The 16,372-nt window shown below is 40.3% G+C and overlaps 1 protein-coding gene across 4 annotated transcripts in view; it reads right to left on the bottom strand.

Annotated features, from left to right (window-relative positions):
- The window catches only part of nav1a (neuron navigator 1a), a 54,826-nt gene that overhangs the window by 15,031 nt on the left and 23,423 nt on the right, over positions 1-16,372 (bottom strand). The window lies entirely within an intron of this gene.

Below are 16,372 nucleotides of genomic sequence, written 5' to 3'. Positions count from 1 at the left end.
CTGACACTTACAAAGCAACTATTTCAAATCGGTTGTGTTTAGGTTTATTTGTATTGGGAGTCACTCATGTTGCAGACAACAGATTACGTTTAACCATTGTTTGGAAAACTGTTATACATTTTAGTAGTGCATCGAAATGGACAAGCTCAGTTACACCAGCAACTGACTCACTTGTTTTTCACTTTGTCTTTGATGAAAAATTCATAGCCACTGAGGCTGACTGCTCTACATGCACGGAACATCCAACTTTCACCCTGTTGGCAATGCAGGCACGTTCAGACAAAGTCAACATAAGCCTAAGACTATAAAAATAGGACTAAAGAACATATACAATGCGGGTGCCGAAATTATAATTTCAGCTCTAATTACAGGCATCAGAAGCAATTCAGCACGGTTTGTTTCCTCTCCAGACAAATTTCAGTCAAAATTGTGACATCAAGAAGCTGATCGGATCTTGATAGGGTTTATCTCAAATACTAAATAAGATCGTTCACGTGTGGTCAATGCAAAGATGAAGACTAATAAAACAGTGTGGTATGGTGTAATGTTAACAACTGTACGCATGATATATGAAGTTGATTGTGTTTCAGGCAGGGGTGAGGATGTGCCCCCTTTTGGGTCATTACGTTAGACTGCTCTTACAGTATAGGGTGGGTGGGGGTGCACTAATAAGGTCAAAGCTATACAGTGTAATACAGATAAGGATGGAGAAACAAGGCCTTCCGGTTGGGTGCTTGTATGGGTCACACCACAGCCTAGGGGGCTTGATGACAGCTATTAGGGGGGTCGCGGGGGAAACCCTGTCCTGTCTAGCCAGTGAAAATCTTTGACACACACCCAAAAAAAAAGGAAGAGAATTTCAGATCTGAAAACTTTGCGCATTATAGCGTCCAAGTAGCATTAAACTTGATTTCGGATTGTTGTAGTAGTCTGTTGAGAGATGGAACATTTGGTTCCATTTTAGGTTGCGGAACTAAACTTGTTCCTTCTTATATAGTGTTTTTCCTACAAATGTCTCCACTGTGGGACTTTTATACAGCATTACTGTTTTAAAGTCCATCAATGTTGAACTTCCCCCAGAGTCTTGCCCAACACATGAATATGTCATTCTTTCCTCATTCGACACCCTCTCTGCTAGAGGATAAACCTCCATGAGGGATGTGCAGCTGTGGATCATCACTGCAACACCAGCAACAGATGTATGAAGCAATACTTGTTTTCTCAGAGCAAACAGACAAACATTAACTGAACTGGTTTATGTCACTCAAGACAATGTCAAGACAAAGTTAAACAATGCAGATACCATCTCATAATAAGGGTGAGCAGGCTAAACCAATACTACCACTCTTTACGTGAAAGGTGATAAATTCCTCTTCCACCCCTCAGTTAGAATACATGGACAAAAAGACAGCTTATCCTATTAAGGCTACTACAATAAAATAAAAATACACCATGGCTAAGATGGTAAAGTGCACTTAAATGTGAGCAATTCATCAAATGTGACATAGACATGATGAAATAAAGAAAAATTGCCTCTAGCAATGATCTGCACATATGAAATTTAATCCATCTTCAATATGAAACTCTTATTTGCCCTGTGATTTGAAAAAAAAAAAAAACGGAAATTCAACAAAATCCTTGGAGGATAAACATCTTAAGCTTCCCGTGACTGGACTTTTGTGACATACTGAAAAGGAATTTCATTTCCCAGCCAAGAGCTGATATCAATCCATAACATTCAACATGCAAGGGCAGCTTCAGAAACTTTCAACAACTCTCTAGACAGATAAAAGCATGCCTAAAACAGTAACATGTTTACAAAAAAAAATAGAGGAAACATTTCAAAAGACCACCAAAGAAAGATGAACAAGAATAAGAAGAGCTCTCAACACAAAAAGAACCTTCTCATTTTTTTAGGATATTGCACTAGAATCCCTCTTAATGGGACCACGTCTTATATTAAGTTTGCTCATTCATAACACATAAGAACATCCTGGGAAGAGTATTTTGAAACCCCCCTCTCAAACCAACCCAAAAATCAAATTAATAGCAGTGCATGCATCAAACCATATGACAACAAATAAAAGTGTCAACCACAACCATTTACAAGGTTGCGAATTATTCCCAAAAAGCCTTGTCTCTTGTTGGCAACATTAGCTTGTTGTGGTAGATGATTTTTTTTTAATAAATCAAAATTGTGACAACTGTTTCTCGTTAAATCTAACACAGGATTATGACCATTTTATTGTGTGATGCATATTTTCTATTTACTTCCGTTTGAAGATGTGATTTCAGCTGTGCTGGCCAACATGACAACTGGGAATTATTTCAAATTCTCTGTGTTTTTCAATGTTACAGATTGATGGTCAACAGTTGTTCGTTTCTTCACACAGGATACACACTCACCACAATTGTGCCTCATAGATTCAATGGTTTACTATCTGCTGAGCTAAATGGTGTGCTTTCATTAACAAGTCTCTTTGTTCATCTGCTACGCAAGCCGTTAGCCTAATTACTCATCACTGTCCGCAACACGAGTTGTTTTGCGGCTGATTGTCTTCTTAGTGCTCTGAAATGGGAAAATGTGTTCAAATAAAGTGAGGTTAAACAGTGTTTAGACAAAGCAACCGAGTCTGCAGAGATTTGTGGTTTTCTGGGAATTTCTCATCTATAACGTACGATTGCCTGGTAACAGATGAGGAGTTCTGTTTAAATAAATGAGTGAATACATTATCAGATGAGTATTTCTGTTGATGTTTTTGTAACTCACTATGTTTTTTGTCAATACATTTTACAGTTGTTTCGCGTAATTTGTAAAGACTACTCTTCTATCACGCTAAAAGTATCTACATAAGGATTTGTATTATGTACTATGCGGCTAATCTTTTAAAAGGTTGTCCCTACATACAGTTAATCCAGTCCCCTTCAAATTGGCTGTGCAAATCCATGGAAAGACTGTGTACACGTCTACAGTGGACAGGAAAGTTCCACTCCTAATAAAATCCACAGTGTCACATGGCCTAACCCAAAATTGCTATATCAGAAGCCTTCCTGGTTGTGCTGATGCATTTTCAATCAAGTGGAAAAAAAGGGCACTGCCAGATTGGCACCAACCAGTTGACTGGCGAGACAGAAGGAGAGGCATGTGGGAAGGCTGCAGTAATCATTCATCTCAAAAGATGCTACTAAAATAATGTAATCGCTGTTTTTTGGAATGAAATGATAAACTTATCATATAGAAATGCAGTTTTGCCATTTACCTGCTTAATCCCAAGAGAGGTCTGTACGTACAGCTGCCGTGCACAGATGGCAAACAACATGAGTTCTTGGACCACTTCAGCTGTTATCGCCAGGAAACAGATACAGTGATCAGTGTATCACTTGTGTTTGGGCGTAACACACTGTCAGGGTAATTTTTTAGTCTAGTTAAATATAGCACACAATGACACGCAATGCAATAGATGTTCTAATCACTCAACTGTAGTTTATTTTTTATTTTTTGACTTTTTCCCCCGATATATTTCTTTTTCACTGCACTTGCTGCTTTGGTTACATGAGATGACTTTATTCCTTCCAGCGTTTACCTTATATTTTTCTTAGTAAGTCAAATTAGAAACCCTGCCAGATGACGGCCAGTATTTCACAAGTTGAGTCATTCGTATCGCAAGCTTCCACTGTACTATAGGCGAGTATTTCAATAGGAACATGGGCCTCATTTCTTTCCATATTTCTTTGCAATCTGGTATCCTTCCGTGCAGAACCATATAGGGCCGTAAAGACCCCACCCTGCAGGCCTAACCCACACAAACTATTATATCTGGAAAACCTCAAAGGAGGACATAACGGTATAGTGAATGGATGGTGCAGTTATCAACAGAACTCTGAATTATTTTAAAATAATTTTACTGCTCTCTAGAAACATGGGCCATTAATCCCAGAGCTGGCATATCTTCTGTGCAGACATTGCTAATAAATTACTTTTAACAATGGCACATTGCAGAGCGGCTGCTAAGGGCGCTTTTGTGCACAAATCACTCATTAAATGGGTTTTAATTTGTTACACTGCTTCATATTCTCAGATGAGCTGTATTGTTGAATGCTTGCAGTAAATCACAGGACAATTAAAACTGCAGGCTTTGGGTATTCACTAAACTGAGAACTGAATTTGCCTGCCAGCATTACAGTAGCTGTGATTTGCACAAGTGCGTCCAGATTAAGATACTGTGGCTAAAAGGACCAAACGCATGCACATACATGTACAGTATTTGCGCATTACCGGGTATTAGGGCAAGGGCTGAAGTTACTGAGTTTAATTACTGCTAATTCCATCTGCCAAGGAATAGGAAGGAGTAGGGCAGTGGCCTCAAAACAAGGTTTGTGCATGTAAAGAAAACCTGGACAAAAGTCGCTTCCATCAAAGAGGAAATATCCTGTTGTGCCTTTGATGGGTATGACCCTGACATCAATGGCCTGAGGGAGATTAGGCCTCAACATTATTTCACTTAAGCATGCAGACATGTAATGTACAAATGGCCTTTGGTGTGAATGACAAGTCAGAGGTTTGTAGTGCAAAAGCGCTTTCCCACATAGAAATGTGATATTTCAATTTTTCTTGCGAATAAGGGGTAAATATTTCACGAAATATGTAATCAAAGTGTAATGGGCTATAATCAGCAAAATGTTCTCAAATTTTGAAACAGATATTTTGAATGATGGAATGAAAATTAAATAACAACCCCTTTGGCTTAAATCATGTTTGATGGTTGGCAGACAGCGACATAAATCTCTCATCAAGATGTTGCTAAATGAACTTGGTCCAACACGTTGCAGCCAAGAGTTGATTTGACTTTTAACTTCTTTAATCTCATGACATGAAGCAGGACCTGAAACAGTGTGGACTCACGCATCATATAAGGAAGTACTACTCTTGGAACTATAAAGAGTGAGACTAGTGATCAAGCTGACACATACCAAGTCAACCTGACCCACTGTATACTCCAATATGGAAGGCAGGAATTGCAAAAACTGCATCGTGATTCCTGCTCGGATTGACATCGTGCTCATGGAAGGTCAAAGTTTTAAGGCGAGAAGCTGCCAGTCTCTGATGGAAGATCAACGGCTTGGAGTCTTAGTACTGAAATGTCTTTAAACCTCTTCTGCATAAATTAAGGCATTAAGTGCTGAATGAGAAATGTGGAGATTTTTTATTTTTTTTCCCCCCTAAAGTGCGCTAATACTTCAAGTAGAGAACATGACAAAATAGGTCAAAGAGTGAATGATTTTGCAACAAAAAAAAGTTCCTGGCTTTCGGAGAGATCTGAGATGCCTGAGTAGCCTTTGATGACTTACATTTGAATATTTATCCAGTTTTATGACCAAAATCTAGCCTGAGACAGTAAGAAGAAGAGAAACGACACTCACAAGACAAGGCGGAATGCTCTTTCAAATCACTTCCTTAAGTAATTCCGTCTGGGGTTCAGTGTGAAGCACCCACTGACTTCAGCTTTAGTTTAAAGATTTGGGGAGGAGTTCAACAACGGGGAACCCCGGCTTTCAGAGGCCCGGGGCTGGATCCAGGGGTTGGGTGCTCGGGTAGAATTACCCATGGCCTCTCTCCAGAAATGTCAGCTGACTTAACGGCTGTGTGAATTAACGACAGAGGGATGTTTTGGTTTGAAAGAAGGCAAGTGCCGGGCTTAGCGAGAAGGAAGGAAAAGAAAGACGTGAACGAGGGAGGTACCACTTTTGAATGTACATAGCATGTTTTTTTTCAAAGTTGATGTTAACTTGAAGCAGCTGTGTGGACCATGTTGGGGGTACAAACAAAGAGTTTGGTCAACACAACACAGTTAAGTACAAGGTCAAGCAGACAAATCGGCGTGTGCCGCCTGGTCAGGGGGATTTTTGGCTATTGACTAGTCAAATTACAAGTATATTAGTTAACAGCAATGTCAGTAGAACTATTCTATACTATTATGAAGACAATGCTTGTCTAGGAACAGCTCAAAAGTCAGTGCTTGGTTTCAAGCATTGTGTTTTGTCAGCTTTTGCTTGCCAGATGGAATGAAAGGGAAAGAATAAAGCCAATCAGCACAAATACCTCAATTGTATGCGTTTGTTTAATTGGATAAAGCTGTACAAAGGTACTAGAAATCTGTCCAGAGCGCCACTAAGCACCTTACAAAGGTTGTCCAAACAACATCTCAGCAAAAAAAGAAAGAAAGGTTTGTGTAAAGGCCCATTGATAGGGGCAGACAACCCCTGTAACTTTCACTACTACAACACTTTCTGTTTGTCCCGTAAGGGGTCGCCACAGCAAATCCAATTTTTCCATTTAACCCTGTCCTTTGCATCATCCTCCCTGACACCAGCGACTATCATGTCATACTCTCTCAAGACATCCATGGTTCCTCTCCTAGGTAGACTTTTAGACCTGTTCCCTGGAAGTTCCACCCTCAACATCCTCCTAACAATATAGTCCCAATTTCTCCTCTGGACATGTCCAACTCCAAACCATCCAAGTCTGGTCTCTCTGACCTTGTCTCCAAAAACTCTAACCATCCCAGTCTCATTGTCTCATTCCTAATCCTATCCAACCTCGTCACTTCTAAGGAGAACCTCATGATCTTCATCTCCACTACTTCTAGCTCCGCCTCCTGTCTTTTCCTCCGAGCGACTGTCTCTAAACCATACATAATGGCTGGCCTCACCACTGGCTATAGACCTTTCCTTTCATCGTCACTGACACTTTCCTATCACATAACACACATGATACTTTCCTCCAGCTGTTCCAGCCTGGTTGCACACAGTTCTTCACTTTCTTTCCACATTCTCCATCACCCTGCACTGTTGACCCCAGCTACTTGTCCTCTAACTTCTTTCCATCTACTACTTGTAATTTCACTGTCGCCCCTGGGGTCTTCTCATTTGTTCACATATTCTGCTCCTAGTGCTGCATCGTTAGTAGGTAAATGAGGATCTAGTGTCAAAGCGCTTCAAGTCCCTTAAATGTGGACAAAGTGCTAAATACATAAGTGTAAGCCCATTTAACATCGAGCAAGCCGCAAATATTTAAGGCATAGCCACAGTATGTGGTATACCTCTAAAACTGTTCATAATTAAACAAAATTGTTGTTGTTTGCCTCACAAATCAAAACAATTGTCTGAATGACAGCTCGACTGTGCAAAAAACTCATCAGTATGTGGATATGTATAGGGTTCCAGTTTAGGTCGCGGAACTAAAGTTCTCTCTACATGTGTAGAGAGGTGACCGACATGCCTCAAGGGCACTCCCATAAGGGGCATGCACCCGTCACCTGCTGTCACCCATAAGAGACACATAATGCTCATGTCACTTTAAGATGTTTGAGCATTCCTCGCCATGGGGCTGCTGAAAACACCCATTTCACATTCCAGTTTGTGTATTCCAGGGTCCCACTCCCTGCTCCTCAAATATGAAAGCACATGCGTACATTGAAGTATCATAGAAATACTTCATGTTTCAGTGCATGAACATGGGGAGGCGGTGGGTTCACATTGATTCAATTTTATAGGTTCTGTTGCACCTTTTTTCCTTCATGTGCTGTGATCCTGGTGTGGTGCTGTGTTACCTGATATTTGATGTTATTCGCCTCACTGTAGGAGTCACCACCTCGTGAAAATATGAGCCCAGTTTGTTAACATGCACTCCTGTGTATAATAAAAGCTGTGAGTGAGCATGTGTCTTCTGAACACAGGTTACAAGCGTCTGTTGTTTCACTCTCATTAATGACCTCTAATGCAGGACAAGTAACTTTGCTCAGTTCCTTGCTAAGCACCAAGAGTCAGATGGCTTTGTTGATTGGGCCTATATGGAGACGTAAGCAAATGGGAGATTATGGTTATTCATTGTGTCAATAATTGACTTGTGGAAAATCCATATATAGCCTTATCCAAATGAACATGACTTAATGTACGTCGGCAGAATACTCTGCCTAGTGCTTGGCCGTGTTCTTTCGGAACGTCACTGCATCAGTCGAACTCAGCAAAGTGTGTTTTCACAACAGAAAAATCTAGCTATGAGGCCACTGTCAGGACAATGGATAACATCGGTGACAAGAGAGCGAGCGCAAACCCCACAGTTTAGCAGTGTCGACAGATTAATGTTTGCCAATGAAATGGATACGTGCAACAACTCTATCAGTGTTAAACAACCAAACACATCTTTAATCACTACACTCTAACTGTAATTTAGCAGCTGTTGAAAATGAGTCGGGAAATGCCTCAGCCGACGCGACCTTCTGTTTTACCTGTGACTCACGGAGATACACAATAAATGACATCAGCCATGACACACACCTGTACCACATCATACTCTCCTCGTCTATTTTTGAAATGGAATGTCGTTACATTGATTTATGGGACTTTATGTCAATGAGTGATGTCACCAGCTTCCCAATCTGTAGTTATCATGGAGGGCCAAAGACTGTAAAGAACTGGATAAAGTGATGGTGACGTCACCTATCGCAATCGCCTGCTACCATTTGAAGACTGCCATTACAGCCACCATGTTTTTCTCTCGGTGTCCGTGAAGCCCATATTTGGAGTTTTATAACCATACGCCAGTGCGTCAGTTTATGACTGGGTCAAGCTTACGAGAGATGTAGGCCATACGTACAGTATGAATTCAAAGTTTGAGACAGGGTAAAAATGGTAAAATGGTTTTGATGGTAAAATCAGGCAGTTTAGAATGTAATTAACTGCTCACTTCTACAACCTGAGGAGCCAGACCCAGTGGCCAATGTTCAGTACTGCAGGCTTTTTCAAACTATTTTGTAAGACACCCGTCTGGGCCTTAGAGCAGACACATGCAGGGAATAAGTTGATGTTGGATCAGTTCTTACCCCAACTAATCGTTGTGTTCCTTGGAATAGGATTGCTCACCATCAATATTTAATGTTTGATTAAAATGTGACTGTTTGTTCAGACACACATATCCAACTCAAACACCCCATTGTGCCCCAGTGGGACTTTAAAAGAGAAATATTATGTCAAGTGTTTGTGTATGCCTTGTGTGTTTCTAATGACCGAGACTGAATGAATGTGTAGGGGTCTTTACAGCATTGAGATTACACAAAGGGTTAATGGATGTTGGAGGTCAGTCAGTCAGCCACCCCCCAAACAGAACAATCAATGGGTAGTACAGAGTATCTTCTTGTCCGAGTGTGTTAAAGTGATGAAAAGCATACACATAATATGCGCCTATAAAATCATTGTGCCGAGAGATGTAGGCTTTCCAAAAAGAGAGGCAAAGCTACTCTATGTAAAACCACTGCTCAATACAATGTAGTGCAGTGACACATGACAAGTAACCATGCATTTCTATAGTATACTCATTTTCATAGGATTTTATATTTACTGGTTAAACATTACTTTGCTTTTAAATTATGTTGAGATGATGTCTTATATTGAAGTTGTATCTATATATTAAAAAAACATATTATAACTTATGTACACATATACATGTAAACTTCCTGAATATTTTTTCTTGGTTTTTTTCCCCCATATTTTCAAATTTAGTGAAATTCATGAAGAATATAAGAATAATTAGGGATGTCCTGTCAATTTTTTTGGATATGCTTGATCAACTACTATAGTCGTTGGCCGCCAATGATATCGACAGACATCCAATACATTTTAAATTAGGAAGAGACTGCAACAGGGACCGATAATTCTCCTGTTTCAGTGCCAATGATGGCGCTAGACCTCCAACTGTCTTGCTGTCAATCAATGGCTTAACTGCTCAGGTGAAAGTTTTAGTCGCACGTTAGATTGGATGCCTTTTTTCAGTCACAAAGCGCCTCCCTCGTGTGCCCACTGCAGTGCCAACACTTCTCCCTTGCACAGCGTGGGCACTGGGCATGATGCGGAGGAGGCACAGCACGCCGCCGGTAGAAGGCGCCGTTCAGATGTAGGTCAGTCTTTCAACTTGAACACGGTTGGATTCTTTGCAGGTATCGATAGCAACACGCCCACTCACACCTGCTGACTCAAATGCTTGTTATCATCGCGCTCGTCTCAAAACAATGCAATTGGGAGCCAATGTGCAGCGCGGAGACTTGCAGATATCGACTAAGTGGAATTTCTTAAGAAAGATCAGTAACGCCCACCCATTTAAATGCTGAGTGTCTTCACAAAAATTTAACACGGTGTACTACCAGGTCCACTAGAAAGGGTTAAAAAAACCTTTGTGTTTTCCATTGGACATATTGGGGAACATAATTCAACAAAGAAAAGCGCACTGGAGTTTGATCAATGGAAGCCGGCTTTTACGCATTTACGCACCAGTCGATTCATTCTCTGCGTTTAATTTGCACCGACATAAAAGAGTGGCTGCCTACGGTACCAGCGTAAAATTATGAGCAAAACAAATAATGAAAACAAGCAATCCAGGCAGTGCTTAAATTGCAATACCTTGACAGAAAGTGCATTGTCCTCCCCCGGCGCTGCGGAGCCGGCAGCTGCAGCATTTTGCCGTTCAACACGCGTCCGCTCATCCTACAGCCGTTCACTCTGCTTTCTTCGTCTCGAGCATGTCCCAAAAAGGTGTCAGAGAAGAAAAAGAGCAGGAGAAGCCGCTCCCCGTCCGCCCGTGAAAGCGTTTACTGACTGACCCAAGCGCTCCTGCGTGATCCCACACACACTCACTCCCTCTCTCTCCCTGTGAAGCGAGAAGAGGAGGATAAAAAGGCAACACCCCAAATTCTTCTTCCTCCTCCTCCTCCTCCTCTCAGCTGCGCCTGTAGCCAAAATGCTCACCCGAGCTTGGAGGCGCGCACGGACGCCGTGGGATAAAACCCACGCAGGTATCACATCCTCAAGAGCGACAAGTCGTAACATTTTCACACCCCCCAGACTCCAATCCACACACAAGACTGCCACGCACTCTATTTACTCAACCAAGACAGAGTAATTGAATGGCCTACCAAATAAACATCCGTGCATTGGCTGTCATACTCATTTTGGATGGATTTCAAAAGGGACCTGGCCACTATATATACAGAAATGAAAATGTTACAATTGTCACAAATCATATTTCAAATTGTGAACAAATTTGAAAACAAATGAATAAAAAACAATATCAACAAATCTTGGTTTTGATTAGATTTAAAACTTGTTCTCATAGTTTGCAATTTTATTTACAGTCTACTTCCAATCTCATCCAGGAGCTTATTTTTAGAAAAATACGAGTTTACTATTTGTTTCGCATAACTATAAACTATAAACTACGTAAAAACAGGTGTGTTCACATTGAGAAGTGTGTTATTTTAGACCACTCTGAAGTTATGAATAAAGATTTTAAATCATTTTAGGGCAATCCTTCTTTTCTTTTTTCTGTTTAAATTTTCTAGTTCATTAGTAAGACCTTCCAATGAACCTGAGAGGGTCCATAAATTCTGAAAAGGAGCTGGAGAGCTCTTTATGCCTAGTCATTAACACACAAACTGCAGACTTGTTGGCTTCTCTAAAATTAGGCAACGTTAATGGGCTGGTGGATTTTTTTAAACTTGCTCGAAGAAGAGCTTCAACAGAAACCCACAGGCTATATAACAATATTTGGTATAAGTCAGTAGTTGCAATGCTACAAATTTCAGGTTGTGTCGCCATGAGCATGAAATAAATAATCCCCAATTGGAATGTAATGAAGCACACAGAGTTAATGACTGCCAAGAGTGTTTCTATTGTTACAATGTGCTTATTGGTGATTGGGGGCTTGCAGCGGGTATCGTGTGTCCAGTCTTGCTCCCCCCTCCCTGAAAGCTCATATCCACTAACCCCCGTGCTTGGCTCCCATCACGACATCATTTGGCGTTTAAACACTTTAAGTACTGAGTAGACCCCAGTGAATAGATGGGTCTGTTCAATGCAAGAGAGAGCCTTGGGGGAGGTGACAGATCACTGACACTGTCTATTCAGTTACAAAACAAAATATAGTACGAAAGACAGGAGAAAGAAATAGCGATTGGGGGAAAGACAGAAGGAGAGAAAGAGAGAGAGAGCGAGTGAGCGAGAGAGGATCATTAACAGTCTTTTCAAATGTGGGGGAACAAAGACTGTCTAGCGTATCCATGCCACACAGCACTAGGTAGGCACAGGTGGGTTGTAAAGTGACTTTGGAACAAAAATGTGGCTTGTCATGGTAGTTTATTATTGTCGCGAGTCGTACAACTGCCAAAAGTGGTAAACGAGAGTAGTCATAAGGTAATGATAGAAGCCAGTCCAGCAAAAAAAATAATCTTAAGTGGCAACCATTGACAATGATGAACGTTCAATTAATTTGCATTACAGGGTTGGAAGTGATCATTCACTGTCAGGCCTTCCAGTTTAAAATCCCTCCCAGTTGAATGAGTTCATTTAGCCGATTACAAATCCTGCTCCAAAATGAAGTCAAATACTTATGTCAAAGTGATATTGCTGGTGACTGTGAATGTGACTTATTAGCACCGTGACCCGCAGGTGTTGTGGAACAGCCGCAGCGTCATTGTTGCCTGGCATAACAAATCAAAAGAACTGCTTTTGTAGCCACACACTCAGTTGGCTAATTATTTTTCACAATCACTCTCTAGGAGGGGAAGCATGAAGAGTGCGGGGTGGGTGGCCTGGGGGTTTACTTGACTTATGTGAAGCCTCATCCGAGTTTCTGGAAGGGGCAGTTGGACAGCGTTCTGAGTCTGACTGGCCAACTTTTTACTTTGACCGCTGACTCACGTCCAGACATGTCTGTGTGCCTGTTTATTCGCCTCCCTCTTTCCCCACTAACCTTTTCATTCAGTCAGACCGCACACTAAACTAGGGCTGTAACTCTATTGTATAAGGGAGTATAATTAGGTGCTGATGCGACTGTGTAATGATAGTGCACATGCCGGGTCACTTATCTGACCCTGGGAACCTGTCACTCCTCAACTGATGAAAGAGGGAAGAGACCTGGGAAAGCTCTTGCTGCCTTATCAGACAAGGAACCCACACTTCACATATAAACACACACTCATCACACAAGTGTAGTTAGGCACATGTTAATAGCACCCATCGGGCTCTCCATTACAACGGAACACTTGTAGATTCAATGTGACCAAAATGAAATGGAGAAATATTTTCCTTATCTTCTGCAGTGCATCACAGGATACATCTGGTAGTGACTGGAACAGACACGTGCTCCGGCTAAACAAATAAGTGCACTGTAAACTGCGATGATATAAATACAGCTGGAGGCCAACAGCTGGGTCACAACGCCACTGTGTCCGCGACAAAATATCAAGATGAGAGTTGGTCCATCAACGCCCACTGATGGACACATGATGATAACATTATTTTAACAATATGCTTCTTTATAGTGTAACAAAGTTGCTTTTAAAATGCTCGTTTCTATGATAAAAAAAATCCAAGCGTTAATCACATATTACGAAGCTATCCAAGATTGCTACGAAGCCAATTTTTGGCTTTTCATATTCTTTTTCAAATTGAAAACAAAATGCCGTCTTATTGAACATTTCAGTTTGTGCTTGTTATGAAAATTGGTATTGACTGTCAAAACAATCTCAATTGTTTTTTACTCAGCAGATTACCGAATATGTACGTTTTCTCTTTTTCCTAAGCACATGAATTACATGTGTGGTCGATTGGTCGCCGGTCTTTTGGTCGCCCGTTGTCGCGGTCGGGCGACCAAAAGACCGGCGACCAAAAGACCGGCGACCAAAAGACCGGCGACTAAAAGACCGGCGACAAAACAAAGTAAAACAACACGGTCTACACATCAATAAAAGCCAACAATGGCCATGAGCAGTTTCACTGAGCCGACGTGTGAGTGTATGAGTTTGTATGTACATGAGTTGTCCCCTTAGGAAGGTACGTCCGTCAGGGTCTTAACAAGTTCTCCAACAAAAAACAATAAAAGTCCGGGAAATTTGGAGCTTTTCTTTAGCCTAATAATTAATAGGGCATTAAGTATGACTAAATAGTAATTCACAGTTTGTATTTAGGGAATTTGAGCAACAATTTAAACGGTAATTATCACTTACCTACTGGGCGACCAAAAGACCGGCGACCAATCGACCGTGTACCCATGAATTATATCAGTTGTATTAACTTTTACCCATATCTGCATTTTTCACTAACCCGTGTTAAAAAATAACAACAAAAATTAGAGACTTTAAGGGTTTGGACTATTAGTCTGACAGCAGTAATTTAAAAAAAACAACAACATGGCAAGACCACTAAAAATTATAATGCTTCATTATTTTCCTTTGTCTTGTTCTAGGAATCATTATTTACTCGTAGCTAAAAATGCTTTGTATTTTGACGAAGGAAAGACATTAAAAAGTGAACAAGTCTGTAGTCAAAATGTTGATGCACACGGTTGGGAGCAGGGGTACTCGTGGCCAAGGGTGAGATTAAGATTAAGTGATGGCGTAATGAGGAGAACAGGAAGGCAGAATGGCAGGAGGGCAGAAAGAAATGTGTGGATAATGTCGAAACAACTCGGGAGAATGACACAGTGGGAGTCAGTAGAGAGAGAAAGAAGGAAGGTAGATTGTTATGCGCATTACAAACCCCCGTCACACCCTTTTGTTTAAAGTTGCAAGGCTCATTAGTGTGTGTATCAAATGTATGTGCATGCGTGAGTGTAAATTTGAGGATGCTTTTATCCGAAGCTCTAAGAGCTCATCTTCAACCGTGCCGTTTCATTTACCCCCTGTGGTGGAGCTAAGCAAGTACTTAGCTTGTATGGAAGTAGAAGCAGGGCCTGAATGGATGTGTAGGTATTGGTGTGAGTATGGGGTGGATTGGAGGTGGGGCTTTTTTTTCTTCCTTTTTACTGCGGGAACCAGTTTTCAAGGGAATGAGCCAGCTCGTTTCCTCAAAACCTTTTCTAAAGAATGACAGGCTTTCACCTAGGAAACAACCCGTCACTTAAACACTAATTAATTAAATGCTCCTGTTTAAAATGTTCCATTCACCAAGTATCAAGCACATATTAGCAAGCCTTTCAATGAGGATTTTTTTTCTAAAAAAAGGATGTTATTTATTGCTGTTTTGTCACAAACAAAAGAAAATATGTATCATTCTTAATGTACTGTACTGAATGTGATACGTATGTTATATTAAAAAGAGAAACAGTAATACATTTATTTGAATCATTTTTTAAAAATTGTTCTACATTATATCATCGCTTCTAGTTAAATCTGAGTTAAGATTTTTATTGGTTAAGCTCGTACAATGATCATTTTGGGGACTATTTTGTGACATTATATTTTCATGTCTTGGTCTAACTAATGCTTTTTATCTCAACTGACAAAACAATTTAATGATGTTTTGAAAGAATATTTAAATGGTATTGAATTACTCAGTGGTTGTTTCTCGCAGGGTGTATTTTTTGGCAGCCACTTTCACCTTTCCCCTTGCTTAAAATTGTACAAAGAGGTCACAGCAACAGCTACCGGAAGAAAGGGATTGGTGTCTTTCCTTAAAGGAAATGTGGTGAAGTTGGTTTCGAGACAAAAGTCATGACCTTTGAACTGCTCAGTCACCTCAAGCCCACTGTGTTTGTATTTGCTTATTCATATTGTTGACATGGTAAAGCATCCCCTTGAATTACCTGGGGATCCACCGCCCACAAGCTATGAACAATATATTTACCACATTCCCCTCAGGTCTTTTATTCCTTTGCAAGCATGACATCATAAAATGTCAGGAAATATCAGGGATCATGGCATCCTGTTGCCATAGAGTTTTAGAAGGCCTGAGCAGGTGGGGCTGCAACGCCATTGCAGTCATGACCCTGGCTTTGACTGGGCCATGGGCGCAGAAGAAGAAAATCTATGTAGGATGCAGAGAAACTGCATGGCTTAAGTATCACAATTATTCTACTCTGAAATAGGACAATTCGAATATCCCTCATGACAGTAACACATAACTAAATGTAGATTATATATATATGTATATATATGTATATGTATATGTATATGTATATGTATATGTATATGTATATGTATATGTATATGTATATGTATATGTATATGTATATGTATATGTATATGTATATGTATATGTATATGTATATGTATATGTATATGTATATGTATATGTATATGTATATGTATATGTATATGTATATGTATATATATATATATATATATATATATATATATATATATATATATATATATATATATATATATATATATATATATATATATAAATTGGCTGCATTGAGTGACAGACAATTGCAAAGGCATGAGATGAACATTCACACTCAGACTCATACTTAGGGTCAATTTAAAGTGTTCAACCAGCCTACCATGCATGTTTTCAGTTTGAAAAAGAACATGCCAAACTC

This window comes from Stigmatopora argus, chromosome 1 (genome assembly GCF_051989625.1).
Source record: "Stigmatopora argus isolate UIUO_Sarg chromosome 1, RoL_Sarg_1.0, whole genome shotgun sequence".
Lineage (NCBI taxonomy): Eukaryota > Metazoa > Chordata > Actinopteri > Syngnathiformes > Syngnathidae > Stigmatopora > Stigmatopora argus.
Note: the sequence above shows the minus strand (reverse complement) of the source record. Positions and strands in the feature narration are given on the sequence as shown.